Raw genomic sequence first — 16,155 nt, forward strand, 5'->3', positions numbered from 1 at the left:
GTAGCTTAATTTCTTTTTGCTTGTTGTCTTTAGTTTACTTGCCAAAACATATTTAACAGCCATCGATTGGAAGTCCTTCCAGGACATTTTGGCTCTGTCTAGCCAGTTTAAAGTAATGGACGTTTTGAGAAGTGCACACAATGTCACAATAATATGTTTAGTTTCAGATTTAAATTAACCTGGGTAAATATTTAATAGTGCCATTTCCCAGGATAGAGTTGACTTCATATATCCCATCTCCCAGGATAGGGTCGACTTCATGTATCCCATCTCCCAGGATAGGGTCGACTTCATGTATCCCATTTCCCAGGATAGGGTCGACTTCATGTATCCCATCTCCCAGGATAGGGTCGACTTCATGTATCTCATCTCCCAGGATAGGGTCGACTTCATATATCCCATTTTCTCCAGATGTGCTCTTAAGGAGCACCAAAGTTTGTACACGTTTTTACAGGACCAGAATATGTGGACTATGTCTGCAACAGAATTAGGGCAAGTTGGGCATAGAGGTGAAGTGTTTGGGTTAATTTTATTTAGAAAAGACGGTGTGTGATAGGCGTTGTTGTTTATCATGAGCTGGGTATAAATTAGTTTTTTAAATGGGGTTAATTTTATTGTTGCATCAATTGCATCAAGTTTTTGGCTAAGTGTAATTTCCCTGTTTTGTCCATCCCAGTATTTAGAGAATAATATATTGTCTTGGTGTTTTATTTTTGTTACTAGTCTATAGACCTTGGATAACATTTTCGACCTTGATAAGAGTTGGGTTATTAGTGTCTGGTAAAGTTGGTATTCCGGTGGGGAAACGGGCCTCGTGTCAGTGATGAAAGAAATTAGATAAAGTATTTGTTTAATGATTATATAGTATTTTTTATTCACTGCCAGGGAGGATATAATGTCATTAAATGGTAAGTCTTTGACTATATAGAAGTCCCAAACTGTACAGTTCCTAATGAGAGGGTAACTATCAAGATTTAGCATGCTGTTACCCAATTTGAGATTTGGATTAAGATGAATTGGTTGGGCCATCACTAGAGAGAGTCGCAAGCCAAGGGATGTTATGAGTGTTTGAAACCCATTGATATTTTTTATTAAAATAGGGTGAATTTTTTGTTCTTTAAGAGTTTTATTGTTAAGAAAGTGAATTGCTCTCAGATTGAGATTGGACACTTTTGTGTGTGCATTATAAATTTTTATCCATAGGGGATTCCAGTCCATGTTTGATTGTTGGAAGTTAGCAATGTGTATAATACGACTGGCAATAATTATATGGTAATATGTTAGAAAGTCCGGAAGGGCCAATCCTCCTCTGTCTTTGGGAAGTGCAAGTTTGTTGTAGTTGATTCTAACATTTTTGGGGTGCCACAAAAATTTCCCCAATGTGACATTTACTTTTGAGAAAAAAGTGTTAGGAATGTTTAAGTTAAGGGCAGAGAATTGAAAAAAGTTTGGGGAGAATATTCATTTTTATAATAGCTACTTTTGAGAGAAGAGATAGGTTTAGACTCTTCCATCTTGTGAGATCTTCAGTGACTTTAGACCATGTTTTGTACAAATTATCATTGATTAGTTCTTGTTGAGGGTGAGCAAAGGTTATACCCAAATATTTTAGAGAATAGTTAACTTTGATTGATGTTTCCAGAATAAAGAATTCTTTATGACCAAGGGGGTTTAGTGGAAAGATTATTGATTTGTTACAGTTGCTGGCGTAATTTGAGATTTGCAAAAATTTGTCTATTGAGTTTAGAATTTTTTTAAGTTCTGTTGAGAGAAGTTCTAAATAGATGTTTAAATCGTCTGCAAAGGCGGTATAATTCACTTGTATTTTATATAAGTATATTGAGCATTGTAATGTTTTCTGGCTTAGTTGTAACAATAATACTTCAAGATAAATATTAAATAGGTAGGGAGAAAGCCGACAGCCCTGTCTTGTACCGTTTATAATCTGTATTGGCTTGGAGTTTTTTTTGTTTATATTGAGGGTAGTGGAGGCTTTAGTATAGAGGGTTGTAACCATTTTGATAAATTCATCAGGGATGGAGATGTATTTCAAGGTTTTAAAGAGGAACTTTAAATTTACCCGATCAAAAGCTTTTTGGGCATCAGCAGATAGAGCATATTTGGGGGATTTGTCATGATTTGTTATATATGTTATGGCTTCAGTGGTTAAAGTGCTATCCCAAACATGTCTATTGTTCATGAAACCCAGCTGGCCATGTGATATAATATGTGATAATATGCTTTTTTGTCTATTTGCTAAGATAGATGATAAAATCTTTATGTCGATGTTAATTAAGGCAATTGGATGGTAATCATTTGTACTAATGTTATTGTCATTTGATTTTGGTATAAAAATGGTCTTGGAATTGTTGAGATATAAATCCGATATACCAAACTGAATAATGTAATTATAAACCTTAACAAGAATGGAGGCAAGTGTTTGCTTGAAGGACTTATAAAATTCTGACACATAGCCATCTGGGCCTGGGGCTTTACCTGGTTTCAGCTTGTTTATGGAGAACGAGATTTAATTCCAGGCTATAGGAGCCTTAAGTAATTAAAAGTGATTATCACTTATTTTTGGAAAGTGTAATTAATTTAGGAAAGAGTCCTGGAGGCCTATTGATTCAAATGTTTGGGGACCATAAATTTCCTCATATACTTTCTGAAAGACCTGAATGATTTCCTTATCAGTGAAATAGGAGCGACCCTTATGAATAATATGTTTTATTGTAGTAGGTGGTGGTCTGATATTTATAATCCTAGCCAGGATTTTCTAAGGCGTTTGCGCCCATTCAGCATACTTGTGGATAAGTCTGGATTCCGTAAGTGAGTATTGATTAAGGTGTAGTTCATGAAGTTGTTTTTGAATGGTGGATATTTGTTTCTCAATGTCGGGAGAGAACTTGGTTTGGAGTTCTAATTCTAGTTTTTTTAGTTCTGTTTCTAGCACCAAAGTGCGGGATTTAGATTGTTTTTTAGTTATAGAGGATTTTTTGAATAAGAATACCTCTTAAAGTAACCTCTGAAACAGATTAGCAAGGAGGAAGTAAGGTCAGCTATGAAGAGGATGAAGAATGGAAAGGCTGTTGGCCCAGATGACATACCAGTGGAAGCATGGAGGTGCTTAGGTGAAATGGCAGTGGAATTTTTAACCAGATTGTTTAATGAAATTTTGGAAAGGCAGAGGATGCCTGAGGAGTGGAGAAAAAGTGTTTTGGTACCTATCTTTAAGAATAAGGGTGATGTGCAGAGCTGCAGTAACTACAGAGGGATAAAATTGATCAGTCACAGCTTGAAGTTATGGGAAAGAGTAGTGGAAGCTAGGTTAAGAAGGGAGGTGATGATTAGTGATCAGCAGTATGGTTTCATGCCAGGAAAGAGCACTACAGATGCAATATTTGCTCTGAAAGTGTTGTTAGAGAAATACAGAGAAGGTCAGAAGGAGTTGCATTGTGTCTTTGTGGACTTAGAGAAAGCATATGACAGGGTGCCTAGAGAGGAGTTGTGGTATTGTATGAGGAAGTCGGGAGTGGCAAAGAAGTATGTAAAAGTGGTACAGGATATGTATGAGGGTAGTGTGACATTGGTGAGGACTGTGGTGGGAGTGACATATACATTAAAGGTGGAGGTGGGATTACATCAAGGATCAGCTGTGAGCCCTTTCTTATTTGCAGTAGTGATGGACAGGTTGACAGATGAGATCAGACAGGAGGCCCCGTGGAATATGATGTTTGCAGATGACATTGTGATATGTAGTGAGAGTAGGGATCAGGTTGAGGAGACCCTGGAGAAGTGGAGATATGCGTTGGAGAGGAGAGGAATGAAGGTCAGCAGGGCTAAAACAGAATATATGTGTGTAAATGTGAGGGAGGGTAGAGGAATGGTGAGGGTGCAGGGAGTAGAGTTGGTAAAGGTGGATGAGTTTAAGTACTTGGGATCAACAGTTCAGAGTAATGGTGAGTGTGGAAGAAAGGTGAAGAAGAGAGTACAGGCAGGGTGGAATGGGTGGAGAAGAGTGTCAGGAGTGATTTGTGACAGACGGGTACCATTAAGAGTGAAAGGGAAGGACTACAAGAGGGTAGTGAGACCAGCTATGTTATATGGGTTGGAGACGGTGGCATTGATGAAAAGGCAGGAGTCAGAGCTGGATGTGGCAGAGTTAAAGATGTTAAGATTTGCACTGGGTGTGACTAGGATGGACAGTTTGTAGACAAAGCAAGAGAGTTGAGATTGCGTTGGTTTGGACATGTGCTGAGGAGGGATGCTGGGTATATTGGGAAAAGGATGCTAAGGATGGAGCTGCCAGGTAAGAGGAAAAGAGGAAGGCCTAAGATAAGGTTTATGGGTGTGGTGAGAGAGGACATGCAGGCAGTTGGTGTGAAAGAGCATGATGCAGAGGACAGGAAGAAATGGAAACAGAAGATCTGCTGTGGTGACCCCTAACGGGAACAGCCAAAAGAAGATGATGATGAATACCTCTTAAAGTAGCTTTGGCAGCCACCCATTGAATATCTAGAGGTTCTCTATGGAAAGTCGTGTTGTTCAGGAGGTTTGGATTAAGGGACCAATGTGTCGGGATGGAATTTAGATGGATATGTTTACATATATTTAATTGTAGGTTAATTTTGGCATTGTCAGAGATAGTTCTGGGGTCACTGTTATGTATTATATCACAAGAGGCAAAAAAAGTTGATATTAGAAAGAAGTCTATCCTGGACCAGGATTTATGGTAGGCAGAGAAAAATGTGTAGTTACTAATGCTGGGGACATTCCTAAAGAGTTCAAAAGGATCAAACAAGTTAAAGACTTCCATCATATCTTGCAAAGTATTGGTAGTATTTATGGGTTCTTTATTGGTTTTATGGGTTCTGTCTAATTCCGGTCTGGTTGTAGTGTTCCAGTCCCCACCAAGGATCAGTAGATGATTGCTGAATTTTTCAATCAGCAAAACGATTTCGTATAGGAACAAAGACTGATGTTTACAGGGACCATAAACATTTAATATAAGTATTTATTTTTTGTAGAACGGAGTAGAGCATGTTAGGTAACACCATCTTCCATTCGGATCCCAGCCAGAGGATGTAATTGAACCTTTGAAAGGTTTTATCTATGACTGTTACCCGTTGGAAACCGTGCTATCACCAGCCATTACAATTTGTTTTGCCCATTTCTTTCTAGCATCATTTGTCCATTGGGCCGTCGTCATGTGCGTTTCTTGTATAAGAGTAATTTCAAACAACGATTTTTGGATTAAGTGTAAAACTATATTCCTTTTTTTATTATTTTGAAACCCTTTTATATTCCATGAGTCTATCAGTGACATTTATCCAAGTAACTAGTGGGATGAGAAAGTCATGTTGTTATTATTAGAGTAGAAAGAGTTTACAGGGAAGTGAGTTGTTATCTTAAGCAGAAATAGGCAGTAGGAGTGAAAGCAGACAGGATTGCTTCCCTTGAATGAGGAAAATTTAGGACAAAGATAAGGTAAAGTGACAGTCGCCTCTCTCAGATCTCTACCCGTGCGTAACCACAATCTACAAATATCGGAAAGAAATAGGAAGACGCTATTTACATGATTAACTACTTTACAAAAATGTCTCAACATTCCAAAATCCAACTTACTACACACACACGTGCTTCTTGCTCTAAAGTATCAGTAATAAAAAATAACTTTTTTTTTTTACATATAGTATACATCAGCAAATGTATTTGGTTCTGACAGATAGGATTTTTCTTAACATTAGATTAGTGACTGATTTTGCTTAACCCCGTATGACCATACAGCAAAGTCACCCCACTTCACAGCAGCTATAAGACTGTAATACAGAGACAGTGTCTTTATCTGTTTACTGACTCTAAGTCCGAGATCACAGATGAGTGCAAAGCATCTTCTTATCTGCAGAAATATTTTGTTTAAAAAAGCCTGAATTAGTCGGTTATAAAGATGACACAAGGAGGAGTTTTTATGAAGCTCCTTAAAGCCAAAACAACAGTTTCATGCTTGAGTACTTTCTGCTACTCGGCTGTTCAGAGTGCCTTAGCAGAAAGAAGAAGTAATGAGGGGATGCAACTGGGGTATTCGAAGCTAAGATGCTATTTTTGTTATTCAGGGCATCTACCAGGAAAAAGCTGCAACACACATATAGTCCTGTAGAATATTTGGGATGAGATTTGTGAGCACTGTAGTTCAGAGTGTAAAGTGTGTGTGCTTGTATCTTTAAGAAGCATGCGAGGCTGTATGTGCACCTATATAACCCGCACACGTGCACAACCATAGTGCCATTTTGAAAGAGCAGCTAGGGAGTAAGCATGCATGATCATAGTCACTAATTGTATATAAGTTATCTAAGTTACAGTCCATAGTCAACAATAGTAATGTGTTTGTATACAATAAAGCTGCTTGAACAGAAAAAACTAGTCATTTTTAGAATATTTTGAATGTATTAATTCACTCATGTTGGAGCTTTTCTCCTCAGGCCTCTACTGAAAAGGGATATGTATCTAGCTAGACTAGCCCGGTCAACAAATGTAAATAAATAAATAAATAAATAAATAAATAAATAAATAAGATATTTGCTCTATCTTAAAATTTGTTGATGTTGCTTGATTTATATTTGCCAGAAAACATTTATCCAGGTATATATGTTGTAATCACCTCTCCAGTCATACCTCACAACAAGTAGAACTAGGTTGTTGTTAATGCAAGGTTTGGTTGAGATTTAAAGCAGAATGTATCTGTATGTTAGTCAACATTGAGAACCCTTTCTGGACTTTGGATATAGAAAACATGGGCTTTAGTATACAATAATACCCCAGTTAACTGACTTTTGCGAGACCCCTTAAGCCTTATGATCATATACAATATTCTGTCTGTGTTTGCTGAATCTAGCCAGCATACATTATTTTGCCACAGATTCAGTCCAATGGCCTCCTTTGTTTTCTCCTTATATAGTGCTTCACCACAGTGTTGTTACATACTCCATCTGTAACTGCCTCTGGTTAAAGTAATCCGGTAGAACCTAAAATTTAATACTTGCTTTCTTGCACTGCTATATCAGTGATTGTAGGCCACGTTATACTTCCCCCATATTTCCTGTTATCATATTTAACTGCAGCATTCACCATATTAATGGTGTAGCTACATTGGGTTTGAATAAAATTGGGACAGCAATACTTTTCAATCTTTCTAGCTTATTCATATCTTTTTATAAACGCTTCTGACTTTATTAAAAATTTAGTTAAATCAGGTTATTAGAGCCGAATTATATCCTTGTACAGATATTAGAACAAAGCCCAGCATTGAGGCATTGGTCTCAGAAAGAAATCAAGTGCACATTCCTTAAAGAGATTAAGCGTAGCAGTTTAACAGATCATTTGACCCCAGTGTGCTTTAAAACAATTTAAATGACATCCATGGTTTAAACTATGGATACTTAAAATCTAGGGCTAAAAGCTAAACATTTATAGACAGTAGTGGGAGTATGAACATACTAAGTAGATGCGCACATAATTAAATAGATCTGATAGTGTAGCACTAAAGATAAGCTAATGAAATGTAGTTGATAATGACTTTCCTCATTAATGTACATAAAAAAGATTAGTATTTTTCATTTGTTACGCATATATATTTATGAAATTGGACACTGCCCTATGTACAAATTAATAAGAACTGTCAAAATACTTTCTATGTTGACATGGACGTCACACACACACACTCACACACACAGGCACCCTTCCCTAACTTTTGCCCTCAAATAGTACTGACCCCTGTTCTCCACTCTACTTTCTACTCCCTTACCGTCCATGACCTTCAACTATTTCCTAGATCTGTATCTTCTGTTTACTTTCTGAATCATAGAAAACCTTATAATCTGTCCTATTCTGAGTTGCTACTTGTGAAAACATATATAGCAGAGTGAAAAATTATTTATTTGTTTAAGCTATATGTAGTTCCCTGAATATATGGCTTTTGTATATCGTATGTTGTGTATGCAATTTAGTTTAGTATACTGTAAATCACTGTAAAACTAATTAGTATATTTATGTGTTACTAGATTCACTTGCACGTTTGAGTGGTAGGTAGGTTAGCAGTGTGCTAGTATACTTTTTTCTTTTTATTCACTGTACCTGATCAGGCATTGATAGTTTGCAGTACCACCCCCGTCATGGAACATGGAGATCAATCTGTCACTGATGGTGATTAAATCCCACAAGGGACAACCAACTGTTGTACTGGAAATTTGAAGAACAGGAGTTGTGTCTACTGGAAACCCTCTTCTACCCACAAAAAGGTCTGGTCACTACCGGTGTGATGGTCTGGCAGGTCCTACCACTAGCACTCAACCTAACCACCAAATATATCTTGACCTGAGCCGAAAGCAAGACTATGTGCTTCTACTCTGGGTGTTGGCTTTCAGCAACCATCTGAAGACTAGTGATTCATATATACTATTTATCATACTGTGTTTTTTTCTTAGCTCCCCAGGCCTCTGTCCAGCTACTCTGTGAGTGTAAGTTTAATAGACATGTACCTGCCATTTTAATCTTGATATATATGGTTTCCTCACAGATGTTCCATGACTTTCATAAAATAGAAAAAATAAAAACCATTCATGTTATTGTGCTTTCTGTTATTAGTTCGGCAATATAGAGAATATTTCATCCATTAACATACACGTATGTCTATCATGGCTTGTCATTTAAGACATTACGTATCAAGTGTACAATGACTTTTTTTTTTGTTTGTACTTTTTAATTAACTTATAGGGGGATGAGCAGTAATGATTATGCATGTAGTTAATGTGAATCTTTGTTGAATTTTTTCATTTCAGGATAGGCAACAGTTTTGCTTCTAACATTATTAGCTTTCTACCTGTCACAGCCTGTGAGAAGTGTCATCGACTAAAGATCAATTTAAATACTGCCTTATTTATCTTTCTTAGAACTACTCCTTCTAAGATTGATTAATAAAATACAATGGCATTTTCATTTCTTTTCTACTTTTCTAGAATCTATGTATGTTGAAACTGACATTTATTCATTTCTGAATGACCTACTATATAGAAAGTTGTATTGCTGTATCTTGCTGTTTTGCTATTTTCATTTTACTTGTGTTCGTAGAGACACCAAGTGATCTGGGGCCAGATTCAGGAAGGCTTACACGGAGTTCAAGAGTAGTGTAAGCCTCCGTGTAAGCCTCCCGATTCAGGAACAGCCCAAATCTCCATGTAAGAGACAGCTAACACGTCTCTTACACGGACTGGGCGTGGAAATGCTCAATACCTCATTTGCAGCTGAAAGATATGCAAATGAGGTATCTGAGCGATCCACGAAGCAGAAACCAGTCCGTGTAACGGACGTGCTAGCTGCAGAAATGTACTCAGCTGACAACTGAGTACATTTCTGCAAAATTAAAAACGAAGCTATGTCAGCTCTAAATAAAGGGTGCATTTGTTTCATTAAGCATGCCAATGGCCAAATATGTGGCCATTGGCATGAAAAAGTGTTTCAAAAATATGTAATATAACTTTTTTTTTCACGGGATTTTGAGGTTTAACTGCAGTGCACACCCGCGCAAACGGGGTGCGCTACCTAAAACTAAAAAACGAAGCTTATAAGCCCACAATTGTGGGATTTATGTATTACATGTAATGTCAATGGAGGGACTTGCAGACCAAAAACAATGTGGCCTCCGTTTAGTGGTTGTCAAGGGGGGGAAGCTCCGTGTAAGACATGTAACTAGTCATTACTAGGCAATCCTATGTAAATGAGGGTTACAATACTGAATCACACTGCCACATAGGTAATGAGCACTTTCTGAGTAGTGTAAGAGTTAGAGAAGGGGGAGTAACAGAGTAAGAGGTAGGTGACATCATGGGGGGGAAGGATAGATACAAATGTACCAGATTGGAGGGAAATGTAAGGTGAAAGATGACAGACAGACTTCAGGGAGGGAGGTGTGTCCCAACAGAACACTAGGAAAGTCAAGAAATTGAAGGTTTACGCTATCCCTACACTCAAAGTTTCTTGATATACGTGCATGCGCGCGTGTGCACACGTGTAAGGCAGGTTCAACATGTGGGAGCGTGTTGCAAACCATGTACAACGGTTTGTGCGGGTGTGCACGTGTTTAAGGCAGTGTGCGCGCGTTTTAACATGAATCAGCCTAGTTCACACCGTGTAAGGATGTGTGCGCGTGTGTAACACCGTGTAGGGATGTGTGCGCGCGTTTAAGTGACTGTGAGTGTGTTTAAGCTGGTGTGCACATTGCTCCCCCTCAGGAAACAGAGAGGAAACAGGAAACAACTAAATTACATGGAAACTGCCAGAGGATACTGCTGCAGTTAATTGTTGGAAACAATTGGAAGAAGGCAATTATGCAGGCAGACTAGAAGCCCAACCCAGCACTTAAAACACTGCAAAGAGCAGTGCAGGGTGTTTCTCACAAGAGATACTGCAAGAAAGTAAGCTATCAGAATTGAAAACTGAAAAAGCTGAACTCAGAGCAGAAATGCTAGGGGCTGCCATAGCTGTTATAATCAGGCAAAGGCGAATTGCTGAGGGTGGTGTCAATGCAGATGCTGACAGACAACCCAGAGTGAGGAGAAGGAGAAGAGTATACAGGCCCAGGGTCACCTACCATGGGTTACATGAGCTGGAGATAGTAGAGCTACAGAGTGGACAGAGACCTTCTGCAGCAGATTGTTGAGCTGTGCAGGCCACATCTCACACACAGAACCAACAGAGGGGAACCCATCCCAGTGGAAACCAAGGTATGTGTTGGCCTAAGAATACTAGCAACAGGTACCTTCCAGAGACCAGCTGATGATATGATGGGGATATCACAGGCATCAGCCTCCAGGGTACTGCACCAGTTCCTGGATGCCATGTCAGCACATGTCGGTGATCATATATATGTCCCTAATGACCGTGAGGTTGTGGCCAGCAATATGTGTCTCTTCCAGCAAATAGCGGGATACCCTGAGGTGCTGGGTGCAATAGACTGCACACACGTACGCATCAAAGCACCAGCTGGTGAGCGGGGTAGAGACTACATTAACTGCAAGGGATACCCCTCCATCAACTGCCAGGTCGTGTGTGATGCCCAGGGCATAATAATGAATGTGTGTGCTGGCTGCCCTGGGAGCTACCACGATTCCCACATCTGGCATCTGACACAGCTGTACCAATCATTTGCCAGTGGGGACTTCCCACACGGACACCTAGTGGGGGATGCAGGTTATGCACTTGAGCCGTGGCTGATGACACCTATCAGAAATGCACACACACCTGAACAGGAACGCCATAATGAGGCACACGCACAAACACGTAATGTCATAGAGCGTGTGTTTGGGCTGCTCAAGTCACGGTTCCGGTGTCTGGACACATCTGGTGGAGCCTTGCAGTACACACCAACTACATGTACCCAAATGGTCATGATACGTGCTATGCTACATAATATGATCCTGCGGAAACAGCTGCAGCAGGACCAGCACAGGGCTGGGCCTAACATCCCCCCACCATTGCCATGGCCACCACAGGCAGAGGGTGACTCGGAGGAGGGACAACCTGACCTTGTCCCAGTAGGCAGAAGGAGGCGTGCCCAGTATGCCCTGGCCTTGGCAAAGAGGCAACGCATAGCACATACACTTGGTCAGTAGGAACACTGGGACTGATACCCGCTCTGACTCACTCATATAGTAACAGGGATGCCTAACATGACACAACCTGCTTCCAAACATGTACAGGGAGTGTAGTATGTGCATCTGACAGAGGCAGCCCTGCAGCACCACCTGAGGCATGAATGCCATGTGTTAAGTAATGTAATACCATGTACCATATGCACACCTGAAGACCCGACTAACATCCACCCACACCAATCATAAACCACAAAAAACACAAACCTACCTCATAGGTACCATGCGATAGTAACCTAGATGTAATGCTACCCAATGCCAGAAGTATAAATGCGTACAATGTAAACGCACACAGTATAGAGAATGTAGATATCAGTGCTGTAATAGAAAACAGGGTCAAAGCCCACATCAGCACCCTGACACTACCAGGTCACACCTCTGTCCTAATAGCAGGAACTGCCCCAGGCCTACTCTGGCAATGTGAGTGTCAAACGAAATATTACTGTCAACCTGGGTGCCCAGGACCCTGATAACCTCTTCTGTGCTTAGAGGATTGCCACCTAGATGGGAACTAGGGGTAACCCTGTTGTTCCCAAGGGTATGACTATGCATTGTTTAGCGTTTAACGTAAGGCCATGGCTCTGGCACCAGTTATCTGTGTCTATGAGACCCTTCTGAAGGATGTCTGTGTCAGATGGGTTTCCAACTATGCTTCCCAGTTTGCAGTCATCTTCAAACTTTGTCAGCCATAATCCTCCTGTGTTTGCTCGTACTTCTGAAAAGTAGATGCTGAACAAATGTGGGCCCAGGACTGAGCCCTGTGGGACACCACTTGTGACAGCTCTGGAGTGTGACATGGCACCAGCAACTTTGACCCTGTGTGTTCTGTCACTTAGCCAGTTTGCAACCCATGCTGTGATGTATGGGTTCACAATTAAGCTGGTGATGTTTTCAATGATACCTGAGTGGGGTATTGTGTCAAAAGCCTTTGCCAGGTCAAGGTAGACTGTGTGGACTGCCTCGCCCATGTCAATGGCCTGGGTGACTGTCTTGAAAAAGTCAACCAAGTGTAAAAGGCATGATCTGCCCTTGACAAAGCCAAACTGGATTGGATCCAATGTCTGCAAGTCCCCTATGTCTTCATTTATAATTCCCATTATGATCCTCTCCATAGCTTAGCAGAACAGGCTTGTCAAGCTGATGGGATGGTAGTTTCCGGGGTTGGTGGAGGCACCTCCTTTGTGAAGTGGGTCCACCATTGCCGTATGCCACTCCTTGGGCACATATCCTGAGGTGAGGCTAAGATTAAACAGCTGCCCTAACTGTGGGTGTAATTACTCATTGAGTTCATGGAGCACACAACTGGGGACACCATCTGGCCCCATGGATAAAGTGTTTTCCGCCTTGGATACAGCAGTTCTCACCCCAGCATTGGAGATGTTTGGGGGGCTACATTCCTCTGGTGTAGATACCCCTCCAGTTGGGGGGAGGGGGGGGAGAAATCTGCACTGAACCTGTCAGCCATTATGTTGGCAATGTCTGTAGGTTCAGTGATGTTTACATCATTCCGAACTAATTCTGAGCATATCTGGGAGTTCCCTCCCAGGTTTCAAACATAGGTAAAAAAGGCCTCATGATTGTCCCTTGAGGCCTGAGTGGGTTTACTCTCAAAACTCGCCTTGGATTATTGTATGGGGGAACCCAGTGTTTTACTCACAATGAGCAGGGGTGTCTTCCCTTCTACGGATTTCGCTCTATCTCGTAGTAGCTCCTTCCTTGTGTTGTAGAGCTTGTTTATGGCTAGGGTCCACCAGACTGGATGCTTGCCTGTGGTACAAAGAGTCTTTGTTTTGTTTGGGATTGCCTGATCCATGCAGTCCTGGAGGTGCTGGTAGAAGGCATTTGTAAGTGATACAGTGGCTTGGGTAATGGTGTCCGCTGACTTGGGGACCTTGAAAGAGACCACACCAGTCCTTAGAAATGTGAAGTCGGCATTTGAGAAGGTCTTCACTGTTTGTTTTTCTATCTGGGGTGTGGGTGGGATGTGGACTCCCACTGAGATTAGTCCATGATATGATCTCACCAATGATGGGTATACTTCTGGTGTTGAACAGTGTGACCCCATATTCGTGATGATGAGTTCTAGTATGTTGTCTCCACTTGTGGGGATTGGGAGGGACCAGTTGTTCCATGGCATTTGAGTGTATGAACTCTTGGAACCTTTGTGTTAGAGTGTTGTGGCTTGATTAGTGATCCCAGTCTATATGTGGATAGTTGGAATCACCCAGTAGGATGGTGTTTGGAGATACATTTATCCCCTTCAGTGTTTGCAGGACAGCTGTGTGAGGTACCTGAGTTTGAGAGGGTGGCATGTAACATGCTACAAACTGCAGAGCAGTCTTGCCTACGGTCACTGGCACCTGGATGGTCTCCGATGCATCATGTGTTGCCACCAACCTTGAGGTGAGGGTGTCCTTGATGAATATGGACACCCACCCTCCTTTCTTGGTGTTGTCCGGATTCTGGTGCCGGAACGCATGATATGAGGTAACACCCGATAGTGCCGGGGTGCTGTCAGAAGCTGTGAACCAGGTTTCAGGAACAGCACAGACATCAATGTGCTACATACTGAGAAGGGCATAGAGTGTGTGCAGCTTGAGGTTGAGACCTCTGGCATTGAGCAGCATTACCCTTAGTGTCTTTCCTTTACTGTGTTCTAGGGTGGTAGGCGTAGAATCTGAATCTTGCATAAAAAAGGCACAATGGGGGTGGCAAGAGCATCAGCTGAAATCCAGAAGCCCAGGGGTGACAGGTGCAAGCCGTCCCTTGCAAATCAGCATGGCCTGTCCAGCATGTCATCCCAGGCAGACAGACATTGCACCCCCTTTGAATGACACCATAGTTTAAGCAAATTATTACAGCTGATCATCTTGTCTCTGTTTATGTGGCATCATACTTGGTGAAGGTAGGATACTGATGAAGGTCAGGGTCATACCTGCCTGGCCTACATAATCAGAGGGATCCTCTATGTCTCTTTCCATGTAGTCCAGGGAGGTACATCTCAGGTCGTTCACACCAGCATGGATAATGACTGGGTCAGACTTGTACTTGCAGTTGAGTGACCTGAGTGCTTGCATTATGTGGTGGATTCCAGTGCCCGATAGGCAGCTTACTGTGACCTCCTCCGTACTCGATCTAGTGAGCGGGACGTCAGTGTGTCTGACTATGGAGTCACCTATGACAAGTGTGTCTGGCATTGTGTTTGGCCTTAAGGGCTGTGACTGTTTGGCACACCGACTCTGTGGTCAATGTGTTGCATGTGCTGTGCCCCGTGGAGGCAGTTGTGTGAGTGTCTGCTGTGGTGGCCACTGCCGTTTTGGTAGAATTCTGATCAGAGCCTCCGAGTATGTCTCTGTGTGTCTATGTGTATGATCTTAAGTTGTGATAGTGCCATGTGAGACTGGGTTTGTGATGTGTGTGGTTACCTTCACCTTCTCTCTGGTCTTGCTAGTCCTATGTTGAGAGAGCTCAGCCTCCACTTTGGCTATATAGTTGCATCTCTCACATGTATGTGTGTTTTATGGGAGAAGGAGAGGGTTGTCAGTGTACATGAGGCAAGTGTAACATTGCCTCAATATTCCCAGGTTCACCAGCTGAGCAGGAGAGGACACTAGCAACTGATCCCTAGACATACTAGAAGGAATAGACAAAACAATGTTGGAATACAGGGAGATATCAAGCCCCCCAAACCACATCATAGTGCTTGACTGACAATACCTACACATACACCAGTGTTTCATAGTGTCATAGTTTACTACTAGGCTATCTGCCCTAGTGCATGTATAAGCCTAGCCATAGTGATGTTGCTATTGCCACCCCTTATAGTGGTAATAAGGGTACAGAATAGATTCCGAATATTGTGCCTCTGACTTAGTAGTGACACATTATGACCCCCTTACATAATTGAATAACATGACTGTGCCTCTGTCTAGTCTGTGCCTCTCTCTCATATGCAGTTGTCCAGATGTCTCCTGAAGAGAGTCAGTGAGGGACTCTGTTAAACATGAACTGGGATACTCTGCTAGAGTGTGAGATGCCTCTGAGTTATGACTCTGTCCCTCCAGCATGTCCTATACATGTATGTGCTGAGGTTCAAATCCTCAGCTCTCATGGCTCTGGTGGATTTGGATTGCTTGCAGTGGAGCATGTCCACCAAATCCTGATTGGACATGGTCTTGTATGTCAGGCATAGGTCACCTGTAAGTATGCGGTATGACACTGAACAAAGCTGGATTTCCTCTATTCTGGAAGCATATGACATGTGTCGAAGAACCCTGATCTTCATGGTAGGTACTTTTGGGGTCTCTCCAGCTGTTGCAAGTGCTGGGCGAGGTACATACCATATGGGGCTTTGTATTCAATCATGGGCCTGATAAGGGAGAAGGATAGTGGAACAATGACCTCCTATGATCTGGATGAAAAACCCTCCATGATAAGGTGGGCAAGATAGAAAGTC

The sequence above is a fragment of the Protopterus annectens genome, chromosome 6.part0, assembly GCF_019279795.1.
Source record: "Protopterus annectens isolate FY-2018-M chromosome 6.part0, PAN1.0, whole genome shotgun sequence".
Lineage (NCBI taxonomy): Eukaryota > Metazoa > Chordata > Ceratodontiformes > Protopteridae > Protopterus > Protopterus annectens.